Source organism: Coffea arabica, chromosome 6e (genome assembly GCF_036785885.1).
Source record: "Coffea arabica cultivar ET-39 chromosome 6e, Coffea Arabica ET-39 HiFi, whole genome shotgun sequence".
In the NCBI taxonomy this organism is placed as follows: Eukaryota; Viridiplantae; Streptophyta; class Magnoliopsida; order Gentianales; family Rubiaceae; genus Coffea; species Coffea arabica.
The window spans coordinates 53,810,180-53,825,096 of NC_092321.1; positions in this window are offsets into that span (position 1 = coordinate 53,810,180).

Genomic DNA, 14,917 nt, shown 5'->3' on the forward strand with positions numbered 1-14,917 from the left:
AAGTTAAGAGACATAGTGGGGGCTATTCTTTAAGTCAATCTCATTATGTTGAGAAAGTTTTGAACAAGTATCAACATTTGAAGATAAAAGAAGTAAGCACTCCTTATGATCCTAACTTTAAGTTGTTTGAAAATTCTGGAAAGCCAATTGCTCAATTAGAGTATGCTAGTGCAATTGGTAGCCTAATGTATGCTACACATTGTACTAGGCCAGATATTTCATATGCAGTTTGTAGACTCGCTAGATACACTAAGAATCCTGGTATAGAGCATTGGAAAGCTATAGGTAGAGTGCTTCGATATCTTAAAAGGACAAAAGATTTAGAGCTTTCCTATAACAAATTTCCGGTTGTACTTGAAGGTTATTCCGATGCAAGTTGGGTAACCAGTGTATGTGACAAAGTGTCTACTTCTGGATGGATTTTTATGTTGGGTGGAGGAGCTGTTTCTTGGGCATCAAAGAAACAAACAGTCATAACTCATTCCACCATGGAGGCTGAGTTTGTAGCCTTAGCAGCTGCATGCAAAGAGGCCGAATGGCTAAGAAACTTACTGTTAGACATCGAGTTGTGGCCAAACCCGATGCCAGCCATTTCTTTGCATTGTGATAGCGAAGCCACTATGTCTAGAGCGTTAAATAGAATATATAACGGCAAATCTAGACATATAAGTCTAAGACATGAATATGTCAGACAATTATTGAATGATGGCATAGTCACAGTAGTGTATGTTAGATCATTCAACAATTTGGCGGATCCATTCACTAAAGCTCTCTCAAGAGATGTAGTGAAAGCAACGTCATTGGGAATGGGGTTAAAACCCATTGTCTAAAACCACTAGTAATGGTAACCCAACCTCTCTTCTAGCACTAACACTAGGTGAAAGGTTTAAAGGGTAATAACAAGTTACTAATAAGTGGTTGTGAGCACTAGAAATTGTATCATACCATTCCAAGGTACTAGTGCAGTTTGATACATAAGAGGCTGAGTATCATACTCTTAATGAAGTTAAATATGGTTTCATAGTGCCTTGGTAATAAAGGCTAGAAATGTACTTCACCTATATGATCATGGGAGTGGTGCCGCTCCCAGCAAAAGTGGGGGTTTTCTTTTGTAAATGATCATGAATCTAGGATGGAGCACACGGCCAGTAAAAGTGCTAAAATCATTTCGTGAACTATTCTCCGAAAAGGTATAATCTTGTGTGTGCTATTTCTGTTTTAACTTTAAAGTTATGGTTTAAGCAATGTAGCCACCATAACTTGTTAGAACAAGTGAAATATTTACACTAAGAGAAGGGTTTAAGTTCACAAACACCTTTCTCTATGCAAGATAATATGAGTGCTGATTTGATTTCATTACAAACTAAGTGGGGGATTGTTGGTAATAGTTTGTAATGAGTATGTTGAAATCCATTGTCCCACATTGAAAGAGGATAAAGTGCATGTTGCCTATATATGAGTCATTGTCCTATTCCTTTACAAACTTGTTCCAAGATAATAGTTTGGAGGGAAAGTTTGGTGGGAAACTTATTTCAAGATATATAAAATCTTGACAAGGGCACTTGGGCACTTGGGGCACCTTGGGGCTTTCTGAAAGGGTGTCAATCAGAGGTAGTTAATGGCGGTTGGCGGTTACATTTTGCAGACATATCTGTTAATTGGCTAACTACCCAAACGCCTATTCAATAAAGATTGCATCCTCTGATAGTGCCTTGAATAGGTGCTTCAATCCTTTTAAATAGTAGGATTTCGACAGAATTAAATCACTTTTACTTTTCATTTGATAGTTCTTAGACTTTGTTGTATCCTAGAGGTAATTTGTCTAATAGAGGCAAATAACACCTTAAGGAAAGTGCTTTCACGCCTCAAAGTCTCTGTATTTGTCTAGTATAGTTTTGTTCTTTACTACAGTTTTCTAACAATCTTAAGGTGTTATTATCAACAATGGAGTCAAGTTCTGAATCTGCGTTCAAAGTGATGAATCAGGACTTCGTGAAGTTGGACAGATTCGACGGCACTAACTTCTCCCGTTGGAAGGATAAGATGATGTTTTTCCTGACGGCTTTGAAGATTGCTTACGTTTTGGATCCTTCTCTTCCTGAAATTCCAGAACCTAAAGATGGTGATTCTGATGAAGTCAAGGCACAACACAGGAAACGCGCAGAGGACGAGTTGCTGTGCAGAGGACACATCATGAACACTCTTTCTGACCGCTTGTATGATCTATATACTGCAGTCAAGTCGCCAAAGGAAATCTGGAATGCGCTGGAATACAAGTATAATACGATGAAACAAGGTGCGGATAAATTTCTGATTATGCAATATTTTGATTTTCGTATCATTGAGAATTCTTCTCTTATGGATCAGATTCATGATCTCCAAGTGATTGTGTCTAAGTTACATGATCTGAAAGTGGAGATATCTGAATCCTTGCAAGTTGGAGCAATTATAGCCAAACTTCCAACTAGTTGGAATGACTATAAGAAAAAGTTGCTCCATACTACTGAATCATTCACTACAGATCAGATTTTAAAACATTTGCGTATTGAAGAAGATACCAGAAATCTTCAAAAGAAGCAAATAGAATCTGATGTCAAAGTGAATGCTTTAAGTGAGAAGAATTCACAGAATTTTTCTGGTTCCAAAAGAAAGTCTCCAGATGCAAGTACATCTAAGGACAAGAAGAAGAATAGAATCTGCTATAAGTGCGGCAAGAAGGGACATTACAAGCGTGAGTGCAAAGCAGATAGCAACAAAAAGCAAAAGAAAGACAATGCCAAAAATGCAAATCTGGTTGAACAAGATGTTGCTGAGATTGTTGCAATGATTTCGCATTGGAACATTGGCATGATTTCTGAGTTGCATGTGGCTGCTGCAACCAAATCGTGTGACTGGTGGTATGATTCTGGTGCCACCGTGCATGTTTGTAATGATAAGTCCCAATTCAAGACTTATGAAGAAGTTCCTGATGGTCATAAAGTATTGATGGGAAACCATGATACAGCAAAGGTCATTGGCATAGGAAGTGTAGACTTGCAGTTTACTTCCGGAAAGAAACTTATACTGGCCAATGTACTTCATGTTCCAGAAATTAGGAAAAATCTTGTGTCGGCTGATGCCTTAAACAAAAAGGGGCTAAAGGCTGTAATAGAGTCTAATAAGCTTATCTTCTCTTTGAATGGTGTATTTGTAGGCAAGGGATACTCTTGTGATGGAATGTTCAAGTTATGTATCAATAAAAATAATGTTTCTGTGTATATTGTTGATGCTTCATATTCTCTTTGGCATGGTAGATTAGCGCATACTAATCATAAAACTTTGCAGTTTATGTCTAAACATGGGCTAATTTCGTTCAAAGATAATGTTGAAAAAAGGTGTGAAACATGCATACAAGCAAAAATGACCAGATTACCTTTTCCTAAAGCAGAAAGAAACAATGAATTGTTGGATCTTGTTCATTCTGACGTTTGTGAATTTAATGGGTTTCTAACAAGAGGAGGAAATAAGTATTTCATCACATTCATTGATGATTATTCAAGATATGTGTATGTTTACTTGATGAAAACGAAAGATGAGTCATTTCATATGTTTAAGTGTTACAAAAATCTGGTGAAAAATCAACTAGGAAAGAAGGTTAAAATTTTGAGGAGTGATAGAGGTGGGGAATATCTCCCTGCTGATTTTTCTCAATTTTGTGAAGAAAATGGAATTATACACCAAACTAGTGCACCTTATACTCCGCAACAAAATGGTTTGGCAGAAAGGAAAAATAGAACTTTAGGAAATATGGTAAATGCCATGATTATAAGTTCTGGACTGCCTAAAAATTTGTGGGGAGAGGCCTTACTGGCTGCTTGTCACATACATAATCGAGTAACTTCGCTTAAATCGAAGGTATCACCATATGAATTATGGAAAGGTAGAAAACCAAACTTGAAGTATTTTCGAGTTTGGGGTTGTATAGCCTTTTATAGAGTCCCTGATCATAAAAGGACAAAATTGGGACCTCGAGCACTTAAAAGTGTGTTTGTAGGCTATGCTGAAAATTCAAAAGCATATCGGTTGCTAGATTTAGATTCTAACGTCATTGTGGAATCTAGAGATGTCGAATTTTTAGAAGATAAATTTCTTTATAATTCGACAATGAGTACAGATCCAAGCCAAGAGCCACCGCCTGTTTCCAATGCTAGACCCTCCAATAATAATAAAAGGAATGCAGGGGACATTCCAAGTGAGTTAAGGAGGAGTCAAAGGCAACGGAAAGAAAAACATTTATCCTCTGATTTTATAGATTCACAAGCTATTGTTTTCCTAGTTGAAGGCGATAGACAGTTTCTACTTGACAAGATTCCTATCTTGTTAACTGTAGAAGATGACCCTAAAACTTTTAGTGAAGCTATGAAATCGAGAGATGCATCGTTTTGGAGAGAGGCAATTAATGATGAAATGGATTCATTATTAAGTAATAATACTTGGATCCTAGTTGATTTGCCTCCGGGTTCTAAACCAATTGGCTGTAAGTGGGTATTTCGAAAGAAATATGCTACTGATGGATCTGTACAAACTTTCAAGGCAAGATTAGTAGCAAAAGGATTTAGGCAAAAGGAGGGAATCGATTATTTTGATACTTATGCACCAGTGGCTAGAATTACATCTATAAGAGTACTATTAGCATTGGCTTCAATGTTTGATTTGTGTGTACATCAGATGGATGTGAAAACGGCCTTTTTAAATGGTGACTTAAATGAAGAGGTGTATATGGATCAACCAGAAGGTTTTGTTCTACCAGGGAATGAAAAGAAAGTTTGCAAACTAACAAGGTCTTTGTATGGTCTAAAACAAGCGCCTAAACAGTGGCATCAAAAGTTTGAATCTGCTATACTCTCTAATGGTTTTAAATATAATAATGCTGATAAGTGTATTTATTCCAAGTTTACTAGAGAGTATGGTGTGATAATCTGTCTATATGTAGATGACATGCTAATTATTGGTACTAATTACAAAGGCGTTGAAGAAACTAAGAAGTATTTGTCTTCTATATTCAAGATGAAAGATCTTGGAGAAGTAGATACTATCTTAGGAATTAAAGTTAAGAGACATAGTGGGGGCTATTCTTTAAGTCAATCTCATTATGTTGAGAAAGTTTTGAACAAGTATCAACATTTGAAGATAAAAGAAGTAAGCACTCCTTATGATCCTAACTTTAAGTTGTTTGAAAATTCTGGAAAGCCAATTGCTCAATTAGAGTATGCTAGTGCAATTGGTAGCCTAATGTATGCTACACATTGTACTAGGCCAGATATTTCATATGCAGTTTGTAGACTCGCTAGATACACTAAGAATCCTGGTATAGAGCATTGGAAAGCTATAGGTAGAGTGCTTCGATATCTTAAAAGGACAAAAGATTTAGAGCTTTCCTATAACAAATTTCCGGTTGTACTTGAAGGTTATTCCGATGCAAGTTGGGTAACCAGTGTATGTGACAAAGTGTCTACTTCTGGATGGATTTTTATGTTGGGTGGAGGAGCTGTTTCTTGGGCATCAAAGAAACAAACAGTCATAACTCATTCCACCATGGAGGCTGAGTTTGTAGCCTTAGCAGCTGCATGCAAAGAGGCCGAATGGCTAAGAAACTTACTGTTAGACATCGAGTTGTGGCCAAACCCGATGCCAGCCATTTCTTTGCATTGTGATAGCGAAGCCACTATGTCTAGAGCGTTAAATAGAATATATAACGGCAAATCTAGACATATAAGTCTAAGACATGAATATGTCAGACAATTATTGAATGATGGCATAGTCACAGTAGTGTATGTTAGATCATTCAACAATTTGGCGGATCCATTCACTAAAGCTCTCTCAAGAGATGTAGTGAAAGCAACGTCATTGGGAATGGGGTTAAAACCCATTGTCTAAAACCACTAGTAATGGTAACCCAACCTCTCTTCTAGCACTAACACTAGGTGAAAGGTTTAAAGGGTAATAACAAGTTACTAATAAGTGGTTGTGAGCACTAGAAATTGTATCATACCATTCCAAGGTACTAGTGCAGTTTGATACATAAGAGGCTGAGTATCATACTCTTAATGAAGTTAAATATGGTTTCATAGTGCCTTGGTAATAAAGGCTAGAAATGTACTTCACCTATATGATCATGGGAGTGGTGCCGCTCCCAGCAAAAGTGGGGGTTTTCTTTTGTAAATGATCATGAATCTAGGATGGAGCACACGGCCAGTAAAAGTGCTAAAATCATTTCGTGAACTATTCTCCGAAAAGGTATAATCTTGTGTGTGCTATTTCTGTTTTAACTTTAAAGTTATGGTTTAAGCAATGTAGCCACCATAACTTGTTAGAACAAGTGAAATATTTACACTAAGAGAAGGGTTTAAGTTCACAAACACCTTTCTCTATGCAAGATAATATGAGTGCTGATTTGATTTCATTACAAACTAAGTGGGGGATTGTTGGTAATAGTTTGTAATGAGTATGTTGAAATCCATTGTCCCACATTGAAAGAGGATAAAGTGCATGTTGCCTATATATGAGTCATTGTCCTATTCCTTTACAAACTTGTTCCAAGATAATAGTTTGGAGGGAAAGTTTGGTGGGAAACTTATTTCAAGATATATAAAATCTTGACAAGGGCACTTGGGCACTTGGGGCACCTTGGGGCTTTCTGAAAGGGTGTCAATCAGAGGTAGTTAATGGCGGTTGGCGGTTACATTTTGCAGACATATCTGTTAATTGGCTAACTACCCAAACGCCTATTCAATAAAGATTGCATCCTCTGATAGTGCCTTGAATAGGTGCTTCAATCCTTTTAAATAGTAGGATTTCGACAGAATTAAATCACTTTTACTTTTCATTTGATAGTTCTTAGACTTTGTTGTATCCTAGAGGTAATTTGTCTAATAGAGGCAAATAACACCTTAAGGAAAGTGCTTTCACGCCTCAAAGTCTCTGTATTTGTCTAGTATAGTTTTGTTCTTTACTACAGTTTTCTAACAATCTTAAGGTGTTATTATCAACAATGGAGTCAAGTTCTGAATCTGCGTTCAAAGTGATGAATCAGGACTTCGTGAAGTTGGACAGATTCGACGGCACTAACTTCTCCCGTTGGAAGGATAAGATGATGTTTTTCCTGACGGCTTTGAAGATTGCTTACGTTTTGGATCCTTCTCTTCCTGAAATTCCAGAACCTAAAGATGGTGATTCTGATGAAGTCAAGGCACAACACAGGAAACGCGCAGAGGACGAGTTGCTGTGCAGAGGACACATCATGAACACTCTTTCTGACCGCTTGTATGATCTATATACTGCAGTCAAGTCGCCAAAGGAAATCTGGAATGCGCTGGAATACAAGTATAATACGATGAAACAAGGTGCGGATAAATTTCTGATTATGCAATATTTTGATTTTCGTATCATTGAGAATTCTTCTCTTATGGATCAGATTCATGATCTCCAAGTGATTGTGTCTAAGTTACATGATCTGAAAGTGGAGATATCTGAATCCTTGCAAGTTGGAGCAATTATAGCCAAACTTCCAACTAGTTGGAATGACTATAAGAAAAAGTTGCTCCATACTACTGAATCATTCACTACAGATCAGATTTTAAAACATTTGCGTATTGAAGAAGATACCAGAAATCTTCAAAAGAAGCAAATAGAATCTGATGTCAAAGTGAATGCTTTAAGTGAGAAGAATTCACAGAATTTTTCTGGTTCCAAAAGAAAGTCTCCAGATGCAAGTACATCTAAGGACAAGAAGAAGAATAGAATCTGCTATAAGTGCGGCAAGAAGGGACATTACAAGCGTGAGTGCAAAGCAGATAGCAACAAAAAGCAAAAGAAAGACAATGCCAAAAATGCAAATCTGGTTGAACAAGATGTTGCTGAGATTGTTGCAATGATTTCGCATTGGAACATTGGCATGATTTCTGAGTTGCATGTGGCTGCTGCAACCAAATCGTGTGACTGGTGGTATGATTCTGGTGCCACCGTGCATGTTTGTAATGATAAGTCCCAATTCAAGACTTATGAAGAAGTTCCTGATGGTCATAAAGTATTGATGGGAAACCATGATACAGCAAAGGTCATTGGCATAGGAAGTGTAGACTTGCAGTTTACTTCCGGAAAGAAACTTATACTGGCCAATGTACTTCATGTTCCAGAAATTAGGAAAAATCTTGTGTCGGCTGATGCCTTAAACAAAAAGGGGCTAAAGGCTGTAATAGAGTCTAATAAGCTTATCTTCTCTTTGAATGGTGTATTTGTAGGCAAGGGATACTCTTGTGATGGAATGTTCAAGTTATGTATCAATAAAAATAATGTTTCTGTGTATATTGTTGATGCTTCATATTCTCTTTGGCATGGTAGATTAGCGCATACTAATCATAAAACTTTGCAGTTTATGTCTAAACATGGGCTAATTTCGTTCAAAGATAATGTTGAAAAAAGGTGTGAAACATGCATACAAGCAAAAATGACCAGATTACCTTTTCCTAAAGCAGAAAGAAACAATGAATTGTTGGATCTTGTTCATTCTGACGTTTGTGAATTTAATGGGTTTCTAACAAGAGGAGGAAATAAGTATTTCATCACATTCATTGATGATTATTCAAGATATGTGTATGTTTACTTGATGAAAACGAAAGATGAGTCATTTCATATGTTTAAGTGTTACAAAAATCTGGTGAAAAATCAACTAGGAAAGAAGGTTAAAATTTTGAGGAGTGATAGAGGTGGGGAATATCTCCCTGCTGATTTTTCTCAATTTTGTGAAGAAAATGGAATTATACACCAAACTAGTGCACCTTATACTCCGCAACAAAATGGTTTGGCAGAAAGGAAAAATAGAACTTTAGGAAATATGGTAAATGCCATGATTATAAGTTCTGGACTGCCTAAAAATTTGTGGGGAGAGGCCTTACTGGCTGCTTGTCACATACATAATCGAGTAACTTCGCTTAAATCGAAGGTATCACCATATGAATTATGGAAAGGTAGAAAACCAAACTTGAAGTATTTTCGAGTTTGGGGTTGTATAGCCTTTTATAGAGTCCCTGATCATAAAAGGACAAAATTGGGACCTCGAGCACTTAAAAGTGTGTTTGTAGGCTATGCTGAAAATTCAAAAGCATATCGGTTGCTAGATTTAGATTCTAACGTCATTGTGGAATCTAGAGATGTCGAATTTTTAGAAGATAAATTTCTTTATAATTCGACAATGAGTACAGATCCAAGCCAAGAGCCACCGCCTGTTTCCAATGCTAGACCCTCCAATAATAATAAAAGGAATGCAGGGGACATTCCAAGTGAGTTAAGGAGGAGTCAAAGGCAACGGAAAGAAAAACATTTATCCTCTGATTTTATAGATTCACAAGCTATTGTTTTCCTAGTTGAAGGCGATAGACAGTTTCTACTTGACAAGATTCCTATCTTGTTAACTGTAGAAGATGACCCTAAAACTTTTAGTGAAGCTATGAAATCGAGAGATGCATCGTTTTGGAGAGAGGCAATTAATGATGAAATGGATTCATTATTAAGTAATAATACTTGGATCCTAGTTGATTTGCCTCCGGGTTCTAAACCAATTGGCTGTAAGTGGGTATTTCGAAAGAAATATGCTACTGATGGATCTGTACAAACTTTCAAGGCAAGATTAGTAGCAAAAGGATTTAGGCAAAAGGAGGGAATCGATTATTTTGATACTTATGCACCAGTGGCTAGAATTACATCTATAAGAGTACTATTAGCATTGGCTTCAATGTTTGATTTGTGTGTACATCAGATGGATGTGAAAACGGCCTTTTTAAATGGTGACTTAAATGAAGAGGTGTATATGGATCAACCAGAAGGTTTTGTTCTACCAGGGAATGAAAAGAAAGTTTGCAAACTAACAAGGTCTTTGTATGGTCTAAAACAAGCGCCTAAACAGTGGCATCAAAAGTTTGAATCTGCTATACTCTCTAATGGTTTTAAATATAATAATGCTGATAAGTGTATTTATTCCAAGTTTACTAGAGAGTATGGTGTGATAATCTGTCTATATGTAGATGACATGCTAATTATTGGTACTAATTACAAAGGCGTTGAAGAAACTAAGAAGTATTTGTCTTCTATATTCAAGATGAAAGATCTTGGAGAAGTAGATACTATCTTAGGAATTAAAGTTAAGAGACATAGTGGGGGCTATTCTTTAAGTCAATCTCATTATGTTGAGAAAGTTTTGAACAAGTATCAACATTTGAAGATAAAAGAAGTAAGCACTCCTTATGATCCTAACTTTAAGTTGTTTGAAAATTCTGGAAAGCCAATTGCTCAATTAGAGTATGCTAGTGCAATTGGTAGCCTAATGTATGCTACACATTGTACTAGGCCAGATATTTCATATGCAGTTTGTAGACTCGCTAGATACACTAAGAATCCTGGTATAGAGCATTGGAAAGCTATAGGTAGAGTGCTTCGATATCTTAAAAGGACAAAAGATTTAGAGCTTTCCTATAACAAATTTCCGGTTGTACTTGAAGGTTATTCCGATGCAAGTTGGGTAACCAGTGTATGTGACAAAGTGTCTACTTCTGGATGGATTTTTATGTTGGGTGGAGGAGCTGTTTCTTGGGCATCAAAGAAACAAACAGTCATAACTCATTCCACCATGGAGGCTGAGTTTGTAGCCTTAGCAGCTGCATGCAAAGAGGCCGAATGGCTAAGAAACTTACTGTTAGACATCGAGTTGTGGCCAAACCCGATGCCAGCCATTTCTTTGCATTGTGATAGCGAAGCCACTATGTCTAGAGCGTTAAATAGAATATATAACGGCAAATCTAGACATATAAGTCTAAGACATGAATATGTCAGACAATTATTGAATGATGGCATAGTCACAGTAGTGTATGTTAGATCATTCAACAATTTGGCGGATCCATTCACTAAAGCTCTCTCAAGAGATGTAGTGAAAGCAACGTCATTGGGAATGGGGTTAAAACCCATTGTCTAAAACCACTAGTAATGGTAACCCAACCTCTCTTCTAGCACTAACACTAGGTGAAAGGTTTAAAGGGTAATAACAAGTTACTAATAAGTGGTTGTGAGCACTAGAAATTGTATCATACCATTCCAAGGTACTAGTGCAGTTTGATACATAAGAGGCTGAGTATCATACTCTTAATGAAGTTAAATATGGTTTCATAGTGCCTTGGTAATAAAGGCTAGAAATGTACTTCACCTATATGATCATGGGAGTGGTGCCGCTCCCAGCAAAAGTGGGGGTTTTCTTTTGTAAATGATCATGAATCTAGGATGGAGCACACGGCCAGTAAAAGTGCTAAAATCATTTCGTGAACTATTCTCCGAAAAGGTATAATCTTGTGTGTGCTATTTCTGTTTTAACTTTAAAGTTATGGTTTAAGCAATGTAGCCACCATAACTTGTTAGAACAAGTGAAATATTTACACTAAGAGAAGGGTTTAAGTTCACAAACACCTTTCTCTATGCAAGATAATATGAGTGCTGATTTGATTTCATTACAAACTAAGTGGGGGATTGTTGGTAATAGTTTGTAATGAGTATGTTGAAATCCATTGTCCCACATTGAAAGAGGATAAAGTGCATGTTGCCTATATATGAGTCATTGTCCTATTCCTTTACAAACTTGTTCCAAGATAATAGTTTGGAGGGAAAGTTTGGTGGGAAACTTATTTCAAGATATATAAAATCTTGACAAGGGCACTTGGGCACTTGGGGCACCTTGGGGCTTTCTGAAAGGGTGTCAATCAGAGGTAGTTAATGGCGGTTGGCGGTTACATTTTGCAGACATATCTGTTAATTGGCTAACTACCCAAACGCCTATTCAATAAAGATTGCATCCTCTGATAGTGCCTTGAATAGGTGCTTCAATCCTTTTAAATAGTAGGATTTCGACAGAATTAAATCACTTTTACTTTTCATTTGATAGTTCTTAGACTTTGTTGTATCCTAGAGGTAATTTGTCTAATAGAGGCAAATAACACCTTAAGGAAAGTGCTTTCACGCCTCAAAGTCTCTGTATTTGTCTAGTATAGTTTTGTTCTTTACTACAGTTTTCTAACAATCTTAAGGTGTTATTATCAACAATGGAGTCAAGTTCTGAATCTGCGTTCAAAGTGATGAATCAGGACTTCGTGAAGTTGGACAGATTCGACGGCACTAACTTCTCCCGTTGGAAGGATAAGATGATGTTTTTCCTGACGGCTTTGAAGATTGCTTACGTTTTGGATCCTTCTCTTCCTGAAATTCCAGAACCTAAAGATGGTGATTCTGATGAAGTCAAGGCACAACACAGGAAACGCGCAGAGGACGAGTTGCTGTGCAGAGGACACATCATGAACACTCTTTCTGACCGCTTGTATGATCTATATACTGCAGTCAAGTCGCCAAAGGAAATCTGGAATGCGCTGGAATACAAGTATAATACGATGAAACAAGGTGCGGATAAATTTCTGATTATGCAATATTTTGATTTTCGTATCATTGAGAATTCTTCTCTTATGGATCAGATTCATGATCTCCAAGTGATTGTGTCTAAGTTACATGATCTGAAAGTGGAGATATCTGAATCCTTGCAAGTTGGAGCAATTATAGCCAAACTTCCAACTAGTTGGAATGACTATAAGAAAAAGTTGCTCCATACTACTGAATCATTCACTACAGATCAGATTTTAAAACATTTGCGTATTGAAGAAGATACCAGAAATCTTCAAAAGAAGCAAATAGAATCTGATGTCAAAGTGAATGCTTTAAGTGAGAAGAATTCACAGAATTTTTCTGGTTCCAAAAGAAAGTCTCCAGATGCAAGTACATCTAAGGACAAGAAGAAGAATAGAATCTGCTATAAGTGCGGCAAGAAGGGACATTACAAGCGTGAGTGCAAAGCAGATAGCAACAAAAAGCAAAAGAAAGACAATGCCAAAAATGCAAATCTGGTTGAACAAGATGTTGCTGAGATTGTTGCAATGATTTCGCATTGGAACATTGGCATGATTTCTGAGTTGCATGTGGCTGCTGCAACCAAATCGTGTGACTGGTGGTATGATTCTGGTGCCACCGTGCATGTTTGTAATGATAAGTCCCAATTCAAGACTTATGAAGAAGTTCCTGATGGTCATAAAGTATTGATGGGAAACCATGATACAGCAAAGGTCATTGGCATAGGAAGTGTAGACTTGCAGTTTACTTCCGGAAAGAAACTTATACTGGCCAATGTACTTCATGTTCCAGAAATTAGGAAAAATCTTGTGTCGGCTGATGCCTTAAACAAAAAGGGGCTAAAGGCTGTAATAGAGTCTAATAAGCTTATCTTCTCTTTGAATGGTGTATTTGTAGGCAAGGGATACTCTTGTGATGGAATGTTCAAGTTATGTATCAATAAAAATAATGTTTCTGTGTATATTGTTGATGCTTCATATTCTCTTTGGCATGGTAGATTAGCGCATACTAATCATAAAACTTTGCAGTTTATGTCTAAACATGGGCTAATTTCGTTCAAAGATAATGTTGAAAAAAGGTGTGAAACATGCATACAAGCAAAAATGACCAGATTACCTTTTCCTAAAGCAGAAAGAAACAATGAATTGTTGGATCTTGTTCATTCTGACGTTTGTGAATTTAATGGGTTTCTAACAAGAGGAGGAAATAAGTATTTCATCACATTCATTGATGATTATTCAAGATATGTGTATGTTTACTTGATGAAAACGAAAGATGAGTCATTTCATATGTTTAAGTGTTACAAAAATCTGGTGAAAAATCAACTAGGAAAGAAGGTTAAAATTTTGAGGAGTGATAGAGGTGGGGAATATCTCCCTGCTGATTTTTCTCAATTTTGTGAAGAAAATGGAATTATACACCAAACTAGTGCACCTTATACTCCGCAACAAAATGGTTTGGCAGAAAGGAAAAATAGAACTTTAGGAAATATGGTAAATGCCATGATTATAAGTTCTGGACTGCCTAAAAATTTGTGGGGAGAGGCCTTACTGGCTGCTTGTCACATACATAATCGAGTAACTTCGCTTAAATCGAAGGTATCACCATATGAATTATGGAAAGGTAGAAAACCAAACTTGAAGTATTTTCGAGTTTGGGGTTGTATAGCCTTTTATAGAGTCCCTGATCATAAAAGGACAAAATTGGGACCTCGAGCACTTAAAAGTGTGTTTGTAGGCTATGCTGAAAATTCAAAAGCATATCGGTTGCTAGATTTAGATTCTAACGTCATTGTGGAATCTAGAGATGTCGAATTTTTAGAAGATAAATTTCTTTATAATTCGACAATGAGTACAGATCCAAGCCAAGAGCCACCGCCTGTTTCCAATGCTAGACCCTCCAATAATAATAAAAGGAATGCAGGGGACATTCCAAGTGAGTTAAGGAGGAGTCAAAGGCAACGGAAAGAAAAACATTTATCCTCTGATTTTATAGATTCACAAGCTATTGTTTTCCTAGTTGAAGGCGATAGACAGTTTCTACTTGACAAGATTCCTATCTTGTTAACTGTAGAAGATGACCCTAAAACTTTTAGTGAAGCTATGAAATCGAGAGATGCATCGTTTTGGAGAGAGGCAATTAATGATGAAATGGATTCATTATTAAGTAATAATACTTGGATCCTAGTTGATTTGCCTCCGGGTTCTAAACCAATTGGCTGTAAGTGGGTATTTCGAAAGAAATATGCTACTGATGGATCTGTACAAACTTTCAAGGCAAGATTAGTAGCAAAAGGATTTAGGCAAAAGGAGGGAATCGATTATTTTGATACTTATGCACCAGTGGCTAGAATTACATCTATAAGAGTACTATTAGCATTGGCTTCAATGTTTGATTTGTGTGTACATCAGATGGATGTGAAAACGGCCTTTTTAAATGGTGACTTAAA